The sequence below is a fragment of the Pleurodeles waltl genome, chromosome 3_1 (assembly GCF_031143425.1).
Source record: "Pleurodeles waltl isolate 20211129_DDA chromosome 3_1, aPleWal1.hap1.20221129, whole genome shotgun sequence".
In the NCBI taxonomy this organism is placed as follows: domain Eukaryota; kingdom Metazoa; phylum Chordata; class Amphibia; order Caudata; family Salamandridae; genus Pleurodeles; species Pleurodeles waltl.
Window position 1 is genome coordinate 1,700,217,363 of NC_090440.1, and position 12,611 is coordinate 1,700,229,973.

The window sequence follows — 12,611 nt, forward strand, 5'->3', positions numbered from 1 at the left end:
GAAGAAAGCAGTACAGCGTGCAACTCTTGATAAGCTCAGTTTGAAAACTGTATTAAATTCCACCTTACAAGCGTATTGTTCAACACCTCACTCAACCACAGGCGAAAGTCCTGCAACTTTGATGTTTGTGAGAGTAATTAAAACCAAGTTACCGGACAGGAGGACCCACAGAAGAGGCCCATAGTGATGACAGCAGCTCTGTCCAACTGGATCCAGATGACCAGCCCGGCCCATCTGGGACCTCGGAACAGTCGGTTCCCCTCACACTGGCACAGGCCACCACAGAGCCTCCCCCCTCTGGAAACACCAGCACAGCACCCACCCAGTGGGCCCATACCTCTGTCCCCAGGACACGTCAATCAGCAGTGTGTCCACCACTACAGGGAACTCAGGCTAACCCACCACCCCAACAACACCAGGGACCTGGGGGCAGTGGCAGTGGCACACGGTTCAGGGGACAGAGGCCCAGGGAAACAGGGGAACTGGGAGTGCTGCTGTGCGACAGGGGCAGGACAGGCCCAGGGAACCCACTCTCCACGAGGCCCTCTCCAGCATCATGGGAGCCTACCACCATTCCCAGGAGACGATGGCAACGGTACTGGCCAAGTTTCAGGAGGAACAGTATTTGGGGTTCAGGGAGGAACTCAAATCCATCAATTCCACCCTGGGCACCATTGTAGGGGTGCTGAAGGAACTCGTCAACACCAGGAAGGACACTGAGGCACAACAAGGGGCCCCTGACACTAGCCTGGATGATGAACTGCCCACCACATCCGCCGGCGCTAGTGGACAGGAGGCACCGCCACAGGACCACCACACCAGCATCCCACCCCCTGCAGATGGAGAACCACCCGCAAGCGGTCCCTGAGATCCAGGTCAAAGACAGAGAACAATGCCAACACCCCCGCCAACAAAATGAGACCACCCTGATTGTCATCCTTCTGTCCCACTTTGTCACCCTATCCATCTTTAAACTGCCCCAGCTCCACTTCCTATGCCCCTTTGGACAATGCACCTGTGAGACTAATAGACTGGACTCTGCCATGGACATTCCTCCACCATCACCCCTGACCATTTTACACCCGCCTCCACTATTTAGCACTTAAATAAACACCCTTAAATCACAAAACTATCTGGAGTCAGTCTGTGCTTTCGAAAATGTGTATTTGCAATAACTGTGGGAAAATGCTATATCCATTGTATTGTCAACATACCTATGTCACACAGCTCTAGTCCATGAGGAAACAAAGCAGATGTCACACAGTGGGACCCACATCTGTGAAATCGAAAGGGAAAGTGACAACTCAGGGTCCATACACTGTGCGAAAATGACAGACAGATGAGAGGTAGAAGGATCAAACAGATGTAGCAGGCAGTGTTGTCTTCTTACCTCTGTCTCACTGGAAGTATTGTTGGATCACAATGTTCCTGTTGTCTATGTCCTCTTCTTCTGCTTCCTCGTCTTCACTGTCCACAGGCTCTACAGCTGCCACAACACCTCCATCTGGACCATCCTCCTGCAGAAAAGGCACCTGTCGTTGCAAAGCCAAGTTGTGAAGCATACAACAGGCCACGATGATCTGGCACACCTTCTTTGGTGAGTAGAATAGGGAACCACCTGTCATATGAAGGCACCTGAACCTGGCCTTCAGGAGGCCGAAGGTCCTCTCTATAATCCTCCTAGTTCAACCATGTGCCTCATTGTAGCGTACCTCTGCCCTTGTCCTGGGATTCCTCACTGTGGTCAGTAGCTATGACAGGTTGGGGTAACCAGAGTCACCTGCAAATATCGAGGGACAACTGTTAGACACACACTAACTCTTAGGGACATCCCCAGACACCTAGTCACACTGTATTGGGTGCATGTCCTCACCTAATAGCCACACACGGTGCCTCTGGAGTTGCCCCATCACATAAGGGATGCTGCTATTCCTCAGAATGTAAGCATCATGCACTGAGCCAGGAAATTTGGCATTCACATGGGAGATGTACTAGTCTGCCAAACACACCATCTGCACATTCTTCGAATGGTAACTGTTCCGGTTTCTGTACACCTGTTCACTCCTGCGTGGGGGGACCAAGGCCACATGTGTCCCATCAATGGCACCTATGATGTTGGGGATATGTCCCAGGGCATAGAAGTCACCTTTCACTGTAGGCAAATCCTCCACCTGAGGGAAAACAATGTAGCTCTGCATGTGTTTCAGCAGGGCAGACAACACCCTGGACAACACGTTAGAAAACATAGGCTGGGACATCCCTGATGCTAAGGCCACTATTGTTTGAAAAGACCCACTTGCCAGGAAATGGATTACTGACAGCGCCTGCACTAGAGGGGGGATTCCTGTACGATGGCGGATAGCTGACATCAGGTCTGGCTCCAACTGGGCACACAGTTCCTGGATTGTGGCACGATCAAGTCTGTAGGTGATGATCACATGTCGCTCCTCCATTGTCGACAGGTCCACCAGCGGTCTGTACACCGGAGGATGCCGCCATCTCCTCACCTGCCCCAGCGGACGTGCTCTATGGAGGAGAACAGCGAGCAGAGAGTCAACCAACACTGAGGTATGTAAACACAACTTTATATGAAAAAATTTCAAAATCGACATATGGCTGTCTTAGTGTATAATCAAGGCTTATATATGTGTGACACATTTAAAATTAATGCCATGTGGCCCCCTGAAATGGCGGATGCCTGACCTGTAAGGTGTGGCAAGGGGATATGAGGTAATTGCGGCGCAAACCTGCATTGGTTAACATTGGACCCTATGGGTCCCAGGAGCCAATGACGATGTAAGCCGGCGGTGACGGTACGCACCGCCGCGGACGTGACCGCCATTTTATCTCTGTTCAATCACTTGATACCTGATCTTCGACAGGAGAGGACCTACACTGCAAGTGCTGCTGTGACCTCAGTCTGGAAGAGACAATGGCTCGTGTGTCTGGGGAAAGGGCCCCTGCCTTCAGCACGGAGGAGTTGGAGAAACTAGTGGATGGGGTCCTCCCCCAGTACACGGTACTCTACGGTCCTCCAGACAAACAGGTGAGTACACTCAGAGCATGCTGTATGGGCAATGGCTGTTTGGAGAGGTGTGGATGAAAAATGGGGGGAGAATGAGGCGTGCTTGAAATGACGGTGAGTGCATGTGCGGCATGGCAAGGGTAGGGATGTGGTCCAATGACTGTGACGGTGCGGGCGCTTATATCTTTTCCTTTTCCCCTGCACTGTAGGTCAGCGCCCACCAGAAGAAGGATATTTGGCGTGCCATCGCCAAGGAAGTCTGGACCCTGGGGGTCTACCACAGACGGAGCACCCACTGCCGGAAAAGATGGGAGGACATTTGCCGCTGGAGCAAGAAGACGGCGGAGGCCCAGCAGGGGATGGCCTCCCAACATAGGAGGGGTGCCCGTCGCACCATGACCCCCTGATGTTCCGGATCCTGGTGGTGGCGTACCCGGAGTTGGATGGGAGCTTGAGGGCATCACAGCAGCCACAAGGGGGTGAGTACACTCTCATTCAGCTGACTTTGGGCGCCTTACAAGGTGTCTGGGCCGGGGGAGGTGGGCTGTGGGTTTCCCTAGGCCAGGGCGAGTTTAGTAGGCAGGGTCCCTTCTTAAGGCAGGTCCTGTGGCACCCCACCCCACCTGTGTAGAGAGCCAACTACACCTAGTTAGGCTCCTGTGACATGCATGTGTTCAGCAATTGGGCATAGCCTTGTAAACCATGTCCCTGGGATTGATTAGGGAACTCCAAGTGCACGGCGTAGTGCAGGGTGCTTCTGTGTCTGTAGTGTCCGCCAACGGTAGTGGTATTGCATGCACTCAACATGTCTTTCTTCTGTTTCCCCCCCCTTTTTGTGGTCTCCCTGTGCTTGTGTGCATTAGCATCATCAGGCGGAGAAGCAGTGGCACCGGAGCAGGAGGGAGCTGCATCCCACATGGCCCTGGAGGGCGAGACAGCGGAGTCAGAAGCCACCAGTGGGACGGAGGGCGAGGGGAGCTCCACGGCGGGGACAGGAGCTGAGACGAGTGTTATGGACTCCTCCTCTGATGGAAGCTCCCTTGCGGTGGCAGACCCCTCTGTGCCTCCCGCATCTACAGGTACAGCCGCCGCCCCCCCTACCAGCAGCGTCCTCCCAGCAGCCCCTCAGCGTTTGCCCCGTGGCCGCTCACCCAGGAGGGTGGGCATCTCCTTTGCCCCAGGCACCTCAGCCCCTGCCCTGTCACCCATGCAGCCCTCAGTGAGGAGGCCATTGACCTCCTCAGGTCCCTCACTGTTGGGCAGTCTACCATTTTGAATACCATCCAGGGTGTAGAGAGGCAGTTGCAACAAACCAATGCATACCTGGAGGGCATTCATTCTGGTCAGGCAGCCCATCAGCGAGCTTTTCAGACTCTGGCCTCTGCACTGATGGCAGCCATTGGCCCTGTTTCTAGCCTCCCCACCCAAATTCCTCCACCCAGACCCAAACCCCTGTACCTCAGCCTATCCCAAGCACACCCTCAGACCAGCATGCACACACCTCAACACACAAGGGAAGCTCAGGCAAACATAAGCACCACCCATCCCACAGGCACTCACGCAAGCATCATACACATGCAGACATACCAACAGCCACTGCCTCCACTGTGTCCCCCTCCTCCTCGTTTCCCTCCTCCCTCCCAGTCTTGTCTCCACTCACACCTGCATGCACTACATCGTCAGCCACTACCTCCATCACCAGCACACCCACCACCGCACCCCGCTCACGTCCAGTCACCACCCCCACTACCATTCACACATCCCCTGTGTCCTCTCCCAGTGTGTCTGTGAGTCCACCTCCCAAGGTACACAAACGCAGCCACACACCCACCCAACAGCCATCCACCTCACGACAGCCTCCAGCCCATGCACCTTCACCCAAAGTCACCAAACGTACACCTCCTACAACCACTACCTCTTCCTCCACTCCTAAACCCCCTCCATCTACCCGTCCCATTGTGTCCAAAAAACTTTACCTGTCCAACCTTGACCTCTTCCCCTCACCTCCCCCACCCCTTCAGTCTCCTAGGGCCCGCCTCACCAGGTCCCAACCTAGCGCCTCAGCCACAACATCAGCGGGAGCCGGGGTGCCCGTAGTGACCAGCTTCTGGAGTGCGCCAGGCAGCAGGGCAGCCAGTGTGCCAAGGAGCTAGAGCACGGACAGTCCCCCACCTCAAAAACACCAAAAGTTGGCCAGTGCCCGGCGGGAGAGAGGAAATAAAATCTTCAAACAAAGCCGCTCCCAGGGGTACAGGTGGGAGTGTGGATCCAGCTGCGCCACCATCCAAGGTGGGGAAGGGGCACACTAAAACTGGCAAGTCTGGGAAAACCTGCATGTCGGACAAGACCACCACAAGCACCGCTGCCAAGGACACCACCGCCACCAGCACCGCTGAACAGGACACCGCCGCCACCAGCACCGCTGCCAAGGACACCTCCGCCACCACCACCGCTGCCAAGGACACCGCTGCCACCAGCACCGCTGCCAAGGACACCGCCGCCACCAGCACCGCTGAACAGGACACCGCCGCCACCAGCACCGCTGCCAAGGACACCGCCGCCACTAGCACCGCTGAACAGGACACCGCCACCACCAGCACCGCTGAACAGGACACCGCCGTCACCAGCACCGCAGGCCACTGAGCGCCAAAGATTCCGACGCTACTGAGGTCAGGATGAAGCACTCTGGGCACAAAGCCCCCTCCAGAACCAGTGGAGAATGACATCCACTACCTCTGTCCTTGGCAGGATGAAGCACTCTGGGCACAAAGCCCCCTCCAGAACCAGTGGAGAATGACATCCACTACCTCTGTCCTTGGCAGGATGAAGCACTCCGGGCACAAAGCCCCCTCCAGAACCAGTGGAGAATGACATCCACTACCTCTGTCCTTGGATGAATGAAGCACTGTGGGCACAAAGCCCCCTCCAGAACCAGTGGAGACTGTTATCCACTTGAGAGACTGTGACTTTGCACTCCCCAGGATGCAGCAGTGGGCAACCCACCCACTGTAGAGAATTGAGAGACTGTGGCTTTGCACTCCCCAGGATGCAGCAGTGGGCAACCCACCCACTGTAGAGACTTGAGAGACTGTGGCTTTGCACTCCCCAGGATGCAGCAGTGGGCAACCCACCCACTGTAGAGACTTGAGAGACTGTGGCTTTGCACTCCCCAGGATGCAGCAGTGGGCATCCACCCACTGTAGAGACTTGGGAGATTGTGGCTTTGCACTCCCCAGGATGCAGTAGTGGGCAAACCACCCACTGTAGAGACTTGAGAGACTGTGACTTTGCACTCCCCAGAATGCAGCAGTGGGCAAACCACCCACTGTAGAGACTTGAGAGACCATGGCTTTGCACTCCCCAGGATAAAGCAGTGGGCAACCCACCCACTGCAGAAACTTGAGAGACTGTGGCTTTGCACTCCCCATGATACATCAATGGGCATGGAGCCCCCTTGTGGATCTGGCGTTGTGCACTCATCCGGCTGAAGTGCCCCCCCTTCGCTTCCCCCTGAGGTGCCTGTTTTATTTCTATCTGATGCCCCAGCAATGTTCTCTCCGTCTTGTTCGGTTATCTTGTGTGGGCCTCGCCCATGCATTTTGGGCCCAGTGGTCCACGGACTATGATGGTGGTATCCTTTGGACTTGTATTCTTGGTGTATATATTTGTTTATAGTGTGAATATCTTTATATATGTATATGTTTTTGATTCATGTCTTTGAATATATTACAATCATTCGACTCATTTCCTTTTGTCCTTGCATTCTTCCAGGGGGGTTGGGGGACGTACCTGTAATGTATCATGATGTATTAGTGTGTGTGTGTTGTAGTGGGTGAGGGTGGGGGTGGGGGTGTTGCGTGTTGCGTGTGAGTGTCACTCTCTTTTCCCTCCCCCCTCCCCTGTGTCGTAGGTGCAGTACTCACCGTGGTCTTCGCTGCCGGCATTCGTGCTCCTGGTAGAGGAGCAGTATTGACAAAGGCAGGTAGAATCTGAAGTTCCGGTTCCATGGACTCCTGGTTCCTCGTGGGGTGTGTAGAGGTGAGAGTTTTCCCTTCCAAGTCCTGTTTCCGCCGTGTTTTTGTTTGCGGTGAATCTGCCCCGAAAAAGGTGGCGGATTGGACTGTTGTAATTCTGTGGGCGGTACATTGTCCTCCACCTGTCTGTTGGCGGTTACCGCCGCGGTGTTTGTTTGTACCGCCTTGGCGGTCGGAGTGTAAAGTGGCTGTCTATGTTGGCGGTTTCCGCCACGGTCGTGATTCCAATTTTTTTCCGCCGGCCTGTTGGTGGTTTTACTGCCACTTTAACACCGACCGCCAGGGTTGTAATGACCACCATAGTGTTGTTACATCAGTATATGTGATGCTTAATGGCACGGGCAACGTAACCTGCTGACAAGTCTTCTGCAGCTTCCTGTTCGAGTGCTGGTTCCCTTGTGTTTGCAATGGCTTGGGGGAGATGTATTTTGCAATGTGTGTTGAACTTACCCCACCTCTCCCTTTTATGGTGTTGATACGTTGTTGTTCTTCGAAAGGTTTTAGGGACAAGCGGGCCTTTCCTGCTCCCTCTTGCTAATTAATACATTTACATGCTTAACTCAGACGTGGAGAGTTAGGTAAATTGAGGGAGTGGAAGATGGTTGGAGGATGCTGTACTTGTGTGCCCCCTTTCCCATTCTGGCACCTTACTAAATAGTGCTGAAATAAATATGGACTGCCTAGTATCTGGCGATATACTGAGGGCTTAAGAGAAAGTTGCATTTCGATTTGGAGGTCAATAGTCTTTCTGAATACTGTACATTAAGAAACAGACTGGTTGCATTTCTCTTTGCCTGCAGTACTCCACTGAAATAACCTGTAGCCCATCAATGTGCATTGAGATGCGTGTTGTTGTTTCAACAGCTTCAAAATGTCCTGCAATTAGAGAAAGAGTTGCTTTAGTTCTGTATTTTGCATATGGATTTGTTGCGTTCTCTTTAGCGTGATGTTGATAAGGACTTCACAACAATTTTAGTAGGTACTAGTTGTTTCTTTTATTGGAAACTGAGGTATAAATATAATACTATATAAATATATGTATAATTATTTGACTTTGATTTAAATCCTTCTAATATTACTGTAGAGTTCAGCATCATTAGATTGCTAGGTGTCTTCGGTCAAAGTATCTTCTCCTTCAATAAGCGTTTTCTTCTCTCATGTATTTATGTGGTGTCCTGGACTGAAGGTAAGTCATCTTTTTCTGGTTCCTTCTTTGGAAGTTGCTCTGCATGACACATCCTTTTCCCCAGATTTTCCCGATTGGGGAAAAGGGGGAAACAATAAAGGAAATCAACGTTACCTTGCTCCTTCCCGTTTATTTGTCTTATGTCACACTGGAAGGGTGGGGGGAGGGGGAGAGGAACCATTGTAAGCTTCTAGGGTTGTTTCGCTTTTTCCTACTTAGCCAGGTTACGGGCACATGATCTGTATATGTCAATTGCCCATTTAATAGCAAGGCACTCTTTCTCTACTGCAGGATACACTCTTTCTCTTGGGAATAATTTGTGGCTAATGAATAATTTGGGCTTTCCCTCTCCTTCGCAAGTTTCTTGGGACAGAACCGGCCCCACGGTGTATTTCCGAGGCATCATTTTGGAGTATAAAAGTTTTATTTAAATTAGGGGATTGTAAAACTGGGTTTATGGTTATTGCCTGCTTTCGTACGTGAAACGCCTCTGTGGCTTTCTGGGATTGCTGTCTGAACTCTCGATTTATAGAATTTGTTTAAGAATATCTGTTAATGATCCTGCTAATTAGAATAGTGGGGTATAAATCTACGGTAATACCCTAATAGACAGAGAAAGCCTCTCATTTCTCTTTTGTTGTTAAGAAAGGAGGGTTCTCAGTGATAGCCTTAACTTTTTCTATTTGAGGTTCAATTAAGCCATATCCTAGTATGTACATCGGATATTCAACCTAATGCAGAGCTTAGCGTTTATGTGTAACCTTGCCTTTTGTAATTCTGCTTGAAGGTGAGCAAAATGATCCTCCCAGGTACTACTAAATATGACTACGTCATCCATATATGCTGAGGCATAGTTTTGATGATTTCTTATAAGGGAATTCATTAGTCTCTGGAAAGTTGCTGGGGCTCTGCGCACGCTGAAATGGAGGGCTGTAAACTGATACTATCCATAAGGCGCAAGGAAAGCTGTTTTGTCTTTATCTTCAAGGTTTAAGGGCACTTGCCAGTATCCTTTTGTAAGGTTGATAACAGTTACAAATTTGGTTTCCCCATGTCTCTCAATTATTTCATGGTCATGGATAGCTGCTTAACTTAGATATGTTATTAACAGCTCTGAAATCAATACAGAGGTGAAGACTTCCATCTGATTCTGGCAATAAGACAATCAGTGAACACCAGTCGTTACTGGATGGTTCATCTACACCTATTTTTTATCATTTGTTCAATTTCAGACTGTAGAGCCTCCCTAAAGACTGCTGGAATTCTGTATGATTGTTGTTTGACTACTACTCCTTTCTTAGTAGGAATAAAGGGGGTTATTCTAACTTTGGAGGAGTGTTAATCTGTCCCAAAAGTGACGGTAAAGTGACGGATATACCACCAGCCGTATTACGAGTTCCATAGGATATAATGGACTGGTGGTAAATCCGTCACTTTTCCGTCACTTTTGGGACGGATTAACACCTCTTCCAAAGTTAGAATAACCCCCAAAGTGTATAGGCAGTTGGGTCTTTCCGAGTATACCTGAAAATATCAAAGAAAACAATGTTAGGGCTCATAAGAGTTCTTCTTTTGGTCAATAAAGAGAGACTCACTTATAGAAGTTTTCAGAGTACTAGCTGTTAACTCCCTATGAATGGAAACATGCACTTCTCTTGGGAGAAGTCCTAACCACTTTTTAAAGACATTAATATGAGATATATTTTCTTGGATATCTAGAGTTAATATGTAGCTCTCCCAATTTTTTCTATGATCCTAAATGGTACTTGCCATTCTGCTTTCATTTTATTCTCAGAGGTGGGTAAAAAAAAACTATACCCAATCTCCAACAAGGAGTTCTCTCCACTTTTTTCATTTATCGTAAAAGTGTTTTTGACATCTTTGCCCTTAATGTAGATTGGTATAGGTTAGCTCTCTTAATTTCCCAAGCCTAGATTTTAGCTGTGCTGTTTAATCTATCAAATTACCCGCTTCTTCCTCCTCGTCCTTTTTCAAAATTTTCTTTGTAATTTCAAGTAAGGTACGGTGGTTTCCCCCAAAGGTAATTAAAAGGGAGAGCATCCCAGACTGCTTTGGGTTTGATGCCTAAGCACAAACAGAGCCAAGGGTAATAATTGATTCCCGTTTTTCCAATCCCATGATAACATTTTCTTTAGCGTAAGCTTAAGGGCTCCATCTGATGTGGTTAATAGACCAATGTCTTTTGGTGATTGATATCAACTGTTTACTAATTTGTTTCATCAGTCTGGATACAAAAGGGGTACCTTCGTCTGTCAGAAAGTTTTTGGGGAAACCCCAAACGGGAGAAAATTTTAATTGAAACTGGAGCTATTATTTTAGTGGTGGTTGCTCTCAAGGGTATGGTTTCAGGATAGTAAGTGGCATAATCAACCAGCATTAACACATATTTATACCCCTTTGTAGCGCAAGCAAACATCCTATTGAATTCATTCCGACCCTTCCAAATGGTTTTCCTATTATAGGCATATATTGTAATGGGACTATATGGGGTTAATAGGGATTATTATGCTGACATATTTTGACCTCCTGGCAGTATTTTTGTTATTTGGGCCATTTACCTTGGCCAGTAAAAATAGTGTAAGATGGTTTGGGTGGTCTTTTCAGATCCACGATGTCCTGCCAAAAGGTGAGAGTGTGCATAAAACAGTATTTGTTCTCTAAACTCTTTCAGGAGTAACAATTGAGGAGATTGGTTTACTCCCCTATTCGATATAGTAGGCCATTTCTAGTCTTGAAGTGGAAATATGCGAGTTGTGATTTACCATCATTTTGTCTTGCATTTTGCCAGGCATTTTTGTAGAGAGGAATCATTCACTTGCGCCATCCTAAAATTATGGTCTAGTACCCAAGGTTCTTGATTAATTAGGGCATTCCAGGGGTTTTGGGGTAACCTATCTATAGCGTCCCCTTTTTTATCTTCACTTTCGAAACAGACTTCTTAATGGTTTCTTGTAGCAGGAAAAGGAATTGAGAATTGTCGGCCCCCCAAATTATGTCCTTGGGGCGACTCTTAGGTACCCCCACCTCAACGACCATTTCTTGACCTTCTACATTTGTTACTTATACCTTTGGGATCGGCTAGGTTTTAATGTCCCCATGCACACATCTAATCCGCACGTTTGTTTGGGACAATTTGACGAGGAAGTACTAAATCATCTTTAATCATTGACTGTCTACATCACTAATTCAATAGGGCAGTTACCCACTTTTGATTTATTTGTAAACTCACATAAGAGCAGGTCCCATCTCAAGGGTAAAATAAAATATCTGGGGTATGTAGTTAACTTCCATTGGCTCGTCTCCCGATTTTACTGTTTTTACAGAATCTTGCAATATGCCCCCACTCTCCACAATCATAACACTGGTCTACTGGTAGGTATTGATTCTGGTTTTGTTAGTCAGGGCTTCTGACTTTCGAATATTCTTTTGAGGCTTTTTTATCATTTCAACTAGTGAAGGAATGTTGTGATGGATGCACTCCTTTCTCTGTTTCTAAAAGGTGTTGTCGAAGTTTGGCTCTTGCAAAAGTAGTAGCCATTTCAATGGCCTGTCCCAGGGTCACCCGAATGTTGACTTAGCCACTTCTGTGTGTTGACTGATAAAGCATCTTGATACTGCTCTAGATATATTTTAGCCATTATTTCCTACTTACTCGATTCTTGAGGCTTAAGACATCTATCAGTGGTGTCTTTCATCCTAAAGAACAAGGTCTTTGAAGTATCTCCAGGGAATCCTCTTTCCTTTCGGAATCGGAATCAATAAGTCTCTTCATCCAGTCCTAGTCCATTGAGTATCATTTTCTTAATCTCACCATTAGCATTCTCTGTGTGATATGCTGTTTGGGCTTCCCCAGTTAACAAAGGGGCTAAATGGAATTTCCATTTTTTCAACTGCCCAGGATCTTTCTCTAGTGGCCCTCTCAAATTTCAATAGAAATGCTTTGGGATCTTCTCCATGTGAAAGTTTCTGTGCAGACCCCGTAGGTCCTTTAGGGATAACTCCTTTACTTTGGGCTATGTCGGAAGCTAATTGAAGCTGACATTCTGAAACTTTAGTCAGTTGACCTGTGTCTTTAGGGTGTCATGGAAGACACTGCGCTCAGTTTCGACAATAGTCATATAACGTTTGAATACCCACTATAGTTCACGTTGACTGTCAGTGAGTTGTTGAATAAGGTTCTTTATCTTGTGTCAGATCACTCTTATATCCACATTTCCACCATGTCGCTTTGTCTTTGGCGTGATAAGCACTCCACAATAATTTAAGTAGGTAGTAGCTATTTCTTTTTTTGGAAACTGAGGACTGGAATATATGTTTACAAATTTGACTTTGATTTAATTCCTGC